Source organism: Gopherus flavomarginatus, chromosome 23 (assembly GCF_025201925.1).
Source record: "Gopherus flavomarginatus isolate rGopFla2 chromosome 23, rGopFla2.mat.asm, whole genome shotgun sequence".
Taxonomy (NCBI): domain Eukaryota; kingdom Metazoa; phylum Chordata; order Testudines; family Testudinidae; genus Gopherus; species Gopherus flavomarginatus.
Genome location: NC_066639.1, coordinates 5,720,868 through 5,728,652, shown reverse-complemented (window position 1 = coordinate 5,728,652; position 7,785 = coordinate 5,720,868). Strand labels below are relative to the sequence as shown.

At 50.0% G+C, this 7,785-nt stretch overlaps 1 non-coding gene across 1 annotated transcript; it reads left to right on the top strand.

Annotated features, from left to right (window-relative positions):
* Positions 1 to 2,364: 2,364 nt before the first annotated feature.
* TRNAS-AGA (transfer RNA serine (anticodon AGA)) lies at positions 2,365 to 2,446 on the top strand. Its single transcript has one exon. It is a non-coding gene; the product is annotated as a tRNA-Ser (tRNA).
* Positions 2,447 to 7,785: the final 5,339 nt, after the last annotated feature.

Genomic DNA, 7,785 nt, shown 5'->3' with positions numbered 1-7,785 from the left:
CAATGGCTCTGCAATCACATCTGCCAACTCCTTTAGCACCCTCGGATGCAGCACATCCAGACCCATGGACATGTGCTCGTCTCCAGTTTTCTAAATAGTCCCGAACCACTTCTTTCTCCACAGGGGGCTGGTCACCTTCTCCCCACACTGTGCTGCCCAGTGCAGCAGTCTGGGAGCTGACCTTGTTTGTGAAGAGAGAGGCAAAAAAAGCTTTGAGTACATTAGCTTTTTCCACATCCTCTGTCCACTAAGTTACCTCCCTCATTCAGTAAGGGGCCCACACTTTCCTTGACTTTCTTCATGTTACCAACATACTTGAAGAAACCCTTCTTCTTACTCTTAACATCTCTTGCTAGCTGCAACTCCAAGTGTGATTTGGCCTTCCTGATTTCACTCCTGGATGCCTGAGCAATATTTTTATACCCCTCCCTGGTCATTTGTCCAATCGTCCACTTCTTGTAAGCTTCTATATTGCGTTTAAGATCAGCAAGGATTTCACTGCTAAGCCAAACTGGTCGCCTGCCATATTTACTATTCTTTTTGTACATCGGGATGGTTTTTTCCTGCAACTTCAATAAGGATTCTTTAATCTTCAGAGGATTGGAACTGATTTCAGTGAAGGAACATATGTGCTAGATTTTTATGCATTTGTACAGGAAAACATTGAGTGTTTCCATTCATTTCAGGGATCCCTATTCAGTGTAACTCCTCAACATAATAGAAATGCAATTATTTTTGTTGAAAGAAGAGGTTTATAAGGGGGCACTGGGATTAGAGCCAAGGACTACTTGATCTGCAGTCAAACACTCTACCATTGAGCTGTACCCCCATGACTGCTGTGGGGGTAAGTCAGTGATCTTAAAGATTTTGAAGGACAGGCCCTGCCTCAGAGATCTCCTGTTCTCTTTCCAGACCACAGTACTTTGAAAAATGGGGTTTGATTAAACTTATAGATACACGGAGACACCACAGCTTGCACACCCACCCACATAGCTTCCCCCAGTGATGTAGCTACCACCTCTCGGGGGGATGGATTAACTACATGGACGGGACAGCTCTCTTCCCTCTGCTCAGAGCATCTTCATTCTTTATGAAAGGTAGGAAAGACCTTCCTGAATGGACAGTAACCAATTGATCAAATATTGCTGGGTCTGCATTCAATATGGGTAATTGGTTGTATTAGGCTGGATTAGTAGGAGCATTGCCAGCAGATCGAGGGAAGTGATTATTCCCCTCTATTCGGCACTGGTGAGGCCACATCTGGAGCATTGCATCCAGTTTTTGCCCTCCCACTACAGAAACAAATTGGAGAGAGTCTAGGGGAGGGCAACAAAAATGATTAGGGGGCATGGGACTTACAAGGAGAGGCTGAGGGCATGGTCACCCAGAGGGGGGGCAAGTGGGGCAATTTACCCCAGGCCCGGCAGGGATCACATGAGAATATATTATTCTATAGTATTGCAACTTTTTTTTATGGAAGGGGCCCCCAAAATTGTTTTGTCCCAGGCCCCCTGAATCCTCTGGGCAGCCCTGCCCACTCCATCCCCTTGACTCATTCTCCTCCCTCTGAGGCCCCACCTGTGCTCTGCTCTCACTCCCATTTGGCCACATCCCACCCCTGCTCTTTCTCTTTGGCTGAGGCCTGCTGGTCCACCTTTTGCTCACTCCTCTCCTCCCCGAAAGCCTCCTTGTGTCTCTCCACCCCCACCCTCAAGGTCTGCCTGCTACCCACACCTCTCTGCCCTTCCCCTGAGACTCAACCTGCCGAAACCTCTCTGCCCCCTCCCCAAAGACCAGCCCTGCCCAGCACTCACACCTCTCTATCCCCTCCCCTGACCTGCCCGGTCCACCACCCACACCTCTTTGCCCCACCCATGAGACTAGCCCTGCCCACCACTTGCATCTCTCTGCCCCTACCCTGAGGCCCGCCCTGTTCACCTCTTTCCTCGGTCATCTGTTGTTGTGCCTTGAAACATCAAGGATGGAATAAAAAGCTGAGTTTACTCCAGGGTGAGGAAAGAAAGGAGCCACCAACTCCCTGACAGATCTCAGTGCCCCAGAGAAAACCTGCCCCCTGCTATTACAATCCCTGATGTACCGGGGATATGATGGTAAAGGAACTGTCTGAATGATCAAGGTAGGAAATGGACTACAATCTACAGGAACGTCATTGACCACAAACACACTCTCCTCATGCTCCAGCCAGAAGGGAAATGAGCAGGAATTCTTGCAGGTCAGCCATGGACACACTTACACAATGGCACAGCAGTGAGTGTGTTGTGGAAGCTGGTCTGAGGAAACATCTGGAATTGATCACTCAGTGAGAACAGAACTGGAGTGTAGTGAGGGACAGTTCTCAAGCAAGTAGTTGTGACTGAGTGGTTAAGGCAATGGACTAGAAATCTATTGGGGTCTCCCCACGCAGGTTCAAATCCTGTCAACTACAGAAGAAGTTGTAGTCCTTTAGTTTCAACAAAGCTGGATCTTGTCTCGTTCCCAAGCTATATCTACACTACTGGGCAATGTGACTTTAAAGTGTTTGAATTAAACAGCTGTTGAATGTCCACACTATGCTTCTTGTCTTGCCAGAGCACATCCATGCTAGACTCTTGGATGGCCATAGAGAGCAGTGCACTGTGGGTAGCTGTGCAACTGGCTGCAGGTGCTTTGGGAAGGGTTTGCAGAGCCTCACAGGCCAGTACAGCATCACATGATGCAGGTTTCCCCATCCCATTGTTCCATGGGAATCCTACTAGATTGCCAGCTGCTTTTCAACTGCAATGTGTTTGGATGCGGGTGGGGAAGAGTGAGTGAGTGTGTGGGCACACTGTCTCTAAGTTAAGACAGCTGCTGCAAGCAACCAGTCCTGAGGAAGGGGGAAGGGGAAAACCCCAACATCAGCCCCTGCTTTCCTCACTGGCTCAGCTCAGCACAGCAGTCTCTGTCACACATGCACTCTGCGGCCTGCTTAGCTCTGTGTCAGGTGTGCTGGAACAGGGGAGTTAGGGGGTCATGGCCCCACCACTCTTTACCGGCTGTTAGGACAAGTGATGGAGGGGGAGAAGGGTGGAGTCTTGGGAGGAAGAGGCGTTCTGTGGGGGTGGCCTTACGGGGAGGGGTGGTGTGAGTGTGGTTCCTTGGGGAAGCGGTGTCATGAGAGCGCCACAGTTCAGACAACGGTGCCCCCGTCCCACTGTAAGGAAGTTCCCACTGCCCCTGCTCTGTGTTCGTAGTGCAGGAGAGAGCAGCATCCATGGCACTGATTTGCTCCCGGGGGCTCAAGCAGAAGGGCTTGGGAGGTGATTTAAAGGTCCCAGGGCTCCAGCAGGGGGGCTCAGGAGGCGATTTAAAGGGTCTGGGGCTCCAGCCACTGCAGGGAGCCTTGGCCCTTTAACTCACCAGACTGGGAAAGCCAGGCTGGCCTGGCAGAGCGTACCCGCTCTTGCCAGTACCCCATACCAAAACGTAACAGCTTACTTTCACCTCTGGAAGGTCCTCACATGGATCAATAACTGGTTAAAAGCTGGGAAACAAAGGGTAGGAATAAATGGTCAGTTTTCAGGATGCAAACTCGTACCTAGTGGTGTCTATACTGGAACCAGGACTAGTCAACATATTGATAAATGATCTGCTAAACAGAGAGGTGACAAAATTTGCAGATGATCCAAAACTACAGAGAACAGTTAAGTCCAAAGCAGCCTGTGAGGAGCTAAAAAGAGATTTCACAAAACTAGGAGAAAGGGCAACAAAATGGCAGATGAAATTCAATGCTGATAAATGCAAAGTGATGCACATTGGCAAACACAATCTCATCGCTACATATAAAACGATGGGATGTCAAATAGCTGTTGCCACTCAAGTGAGAGATCTCGGAGTCACTGGGGATAGTTCTCTGCAAACATCCACTCAGTGTGCAGCAGCCAGAAAAAAGGGAACAGAATGTTGGGAATCATTAGGAAAGGGATAGAAAATAAGAAAGAAAATCTTATTGCCGCTGTATAAATCCCTGGTACACCCACGTCTTGAATGCTGCATGCAGATATGGTCACCCCATCTCAGAAATGATGTATTGGAATTGGAAAAGGTTCAGAAAAGGGGTATGGAGTGTCTGCCATATGAAGAGAGAATAATAAGCCTGGGACTTTTCAGCCTGGAGAAAAGATGACCAAGGGGAAATATGATAGAGGTCTATAAAAACATGACTGGTGTGGAGAAAGTAAATAAGGAAGTGTTACTTATTCCTTCTCATAACACAAGAACTAGGGGTCACCAAGTGAAATTAATGGGCAGCACATTTAAAACAAACAAACAGAAGTATTTTTTCACATAATGCACAGTCAACTTGTGGAACTCCTTGCCAGAGGATGTTGTGAAGGCCAAGACTATAACAGGGCTCAAAAAAAGAGCTAAATCGATTCATGGAGGACATACTCTGAGCCAGGATGTGCAGGGAAGGTGTCTCTAATCTCTGTTTGCTGGAAGTGCTTGAAAGGGGATAGATCACTTGATGATTACCTGTTCTGTTCATTCCCTCTGGGGCACCTGGCTTTGGCTGCTATGGGAAGACAGGACACTGGGCGATATGGACCCAGTCTGACCCAGTCTTTCTGCTCTTAGGTCCTTATGCTCCTTTCATACAGATGCCTGGGATTCTGCCTCATAGTGTGTCCCTGAGGTCTCAGCCAAAATGCCCAGACAAGCAAACACTCTGGGCTCCTGAAGCCTCTGCCCCCCACCTAGTGCCCTATGGCTCATCCCTGACCCTTGCTGCTGCTCCTTGCTGTAGAAGGTGAAAGGAGCGGAGGCAGCACAGGAGCCCTCTGGGGATGCAGATCTGAGGCTTTGGGAGAGACACCTTGTCTGAGACATCAGAGCGCTGTAAACCATGCAGCCACCCCCTCAAACAGGGGCCTGTTCCAGCTCTGAGTCTGGGTTACCACTATCCCTCCCACAGAGCAGGGTGCCCACAGATTACAGCCTGAAAATAGACATGTTTGACTAACTCCTCTCCTCCCTGACAGGGCCTCCCCTAGACCAAGTGGCACCCCAAGCAAGACGTGTTTTTGGTGCCCCCCCATGTTAAAATTTTGAATATCTTATTTTTCATGGCATTTGTAGCTCAGTTCATGATTTCAATGCACAATTTTGATGCATGATTTTCTCTGTCATATAAGACGATAAATTTGCGGGCTAGGTTCTGTAAACCTGTATTTATTCATGCCAATTATAAGCAAATAAAACAAATGCATTTTCTTTAAGCATATAGAAAATTTTTAATTTTAACGGTAACTGAAACGTACTAACATCTAGAAATGGAACTGTCACCAACACAGGGCTGGCCAGTATTAAGTTGTGTTACAGTAGGAGACAGCGTTAGGATGTTAACCCCAGGCCTTTAGCTGAAAGGTCGCTTCTCTCCCATTTCCCCCGTGAACTGAAGCGCAGCGTTAAAGAGATCCAAAGATTGGCCAATGGCATTTTCAAGTGCTAAAAAAGCAAGTGATGTCGCTCTCTCATTGGCCATCAGCGACTGAAGATGTGGTGTAATGAGCTGGAGCTTCAAGGCGAGGGTGGGTCTGTCTGCTACCTTCCATTGCGCTGCTGGGCACCAAGTCCCTGGTGGCCAATATGTGAAGCTGGGAGAAGAAAGTGGGGTGGCAAGTGGTGGCAGGACTTTTTCCAACAGGGTCTACCTGCCCAACTTCCTCCTCGTACTGCTGGGCCCCCATCACCTTCAGGTAATACAGGAACTAAGGCAGGAATAGGGTGGGGAAGCAAGTAAAGCCAAGCAAGAAAGGCAAAAGTGAATCTTGTCTTCATGGGTCGCTCGCAATGATGTCCTTTTTCTGTGCCACAGCTGACAAAAACATCCCAGACAGAAAAGTAATAGGCCAAAAAGAAACCTAGCAGCTGCTGAAGTAGTTCGGTTGGGAGTCTGCTAGACTAACAGTCTCTTTTATTCCCCTTTGTGCCCAGGTGGTATATTTTCGGAAAGTGCAGCATTGCCTTTAACTGCCACAAGTCCCTCATTTCAGGCTATGCAGCAGGAAAAGACAGCATGGGCTTCTGCACCGAGTTGGTCCACCTGATCTTTCATTCTTCTCTTGCTCTTTGTCAGCAAGGAGAAGAAGAAGAAGCTCTCCCTCAAGCTGGAGTCACACGGGCGAGGTAAGGATGACTTCCTGAGTGCCGGCTCCAGTCCTCTGCTCTGCCAGCTGACCTACTGAGGGGCTGCCACCCCTTTCTTTAGGTTTGTATATCGGTCTGTGTCAGGGTGAGCAATAACCAAGCCGGTGGAGTGTCTGTAGTGTAGTGGTTATCACATTTGCGTAACATGCAAAAGGCCCTGTTTCGGAAACAGGCTGGTTTCCTTTTCCCAGATCCCCTTGCTGTTCAGGAAGTTGCTCCTCCTTTTCCTATTGACCTGTCCCTGGGATAACTCCAATCATTGCATGACAGAAGGTTCTGACAGCATTGGAGAAAGCACTTTGGTGTCAGGCTGGAGAACGTAGAGGAGTTAGGCATGTTACCTTTCAGAGGCTTGTGGCTTGGCCTCCTCTGCCCTTGGAGATTGGCTGGTGGACGCCGGCTCTTCCTGCTGGCCTCCTTTGCGTGACTTGCCAAAGTAGGAAGGAATGGGGCAAAAGAGGAAAGTCGAGCTGAGAAAGGCAGGGCAGAAACTAAGCACATCACTGTTGCTAAGTGGGGTCAGTAGAGCACCATCATTCATTCTGCAAAGCATGGGGAGGTGTGGTTGGCTGCTCGGAGATAGAATCCTGTGCCTGCCTCTTGGCTTCCCAGGGATGGCTACTTGCAGCCCAGGAGAAGCGGGGTTCTGGGTGGAAGGAAAAGAAGCAATGGTGAGGCTGAGTAGGCTCCTTTCTGGCCAAGATGGTGGGCTGTGGTGAGTCTGGGAGTTGCCTGTAAGCCATAAGTGGACTTGGTGCAGTAAAAACTGCTGCTCCATTCTGGCTGACCTGGGGTTGCCATGGATGACTTGGGAGTGGGGGCAGGGCCCTGGCTGTGAGCAAATGGGATCCAGGGGCATAGTCTTCTTCTTCTCTCCTGTCATGGGGAACCCGGCCTCAAGCCTGCCCAGCATGTGCTGTAGCTCGAGCATTAAGCCTTCCTGTGTGGCCTGTGCTGGAGCTGACCCTGGACCCCTGTGGGCACTCTTGGGGGAAATCCTGACTGCAAATAATTCTATGGGAGGCAGCCACTGTGGTTCTCCCTTCCTGCTCCCTGCACTGCTGCACCCTAAAATCCCTGTCGGCCGGCAAAATGGGCTAGGAGCCTAGAGAGAGGTGGCAAAGTGGTGGCCTCAGCCCCCTCGGGCACTGCCCCGCCCCAGGCAGCCCACAGAGACCTGATGCCTCCCCAAGCAACGCACGGAGATGTGCCAGCAGAGCTAAGGCAACTTCCTGCCCACTCTATCCCCTCCCTTCATGCTACACTGCTCCTGGCAACAGCTGGCATATCCCTGCAACCCTGAGTGCAAACTCCATAGCTGACCCGCCCCCGGATCCCACTGCCTAGAAGCCACTGCAGGGGGAGTGTGTGCCGGTCACTTGGGAGCTGTGCTGCCCGAGGTAAGCAACCCCCCTCCGACCACCTCCTGCACCCCTACCCCTGCCCCAGCACAGAGGCTCTCTGTGTCTTGAACAAGCACTGTCAAGGATTGGCCAAGAACTTCTGCTCTGTTTATGTGAAAGAGATACAAAAAGGAGAGCCCAGCGGTCAAGTTTAATTCACAAGCACAAACTGGCCGGCCAAGCCAGGATCTCT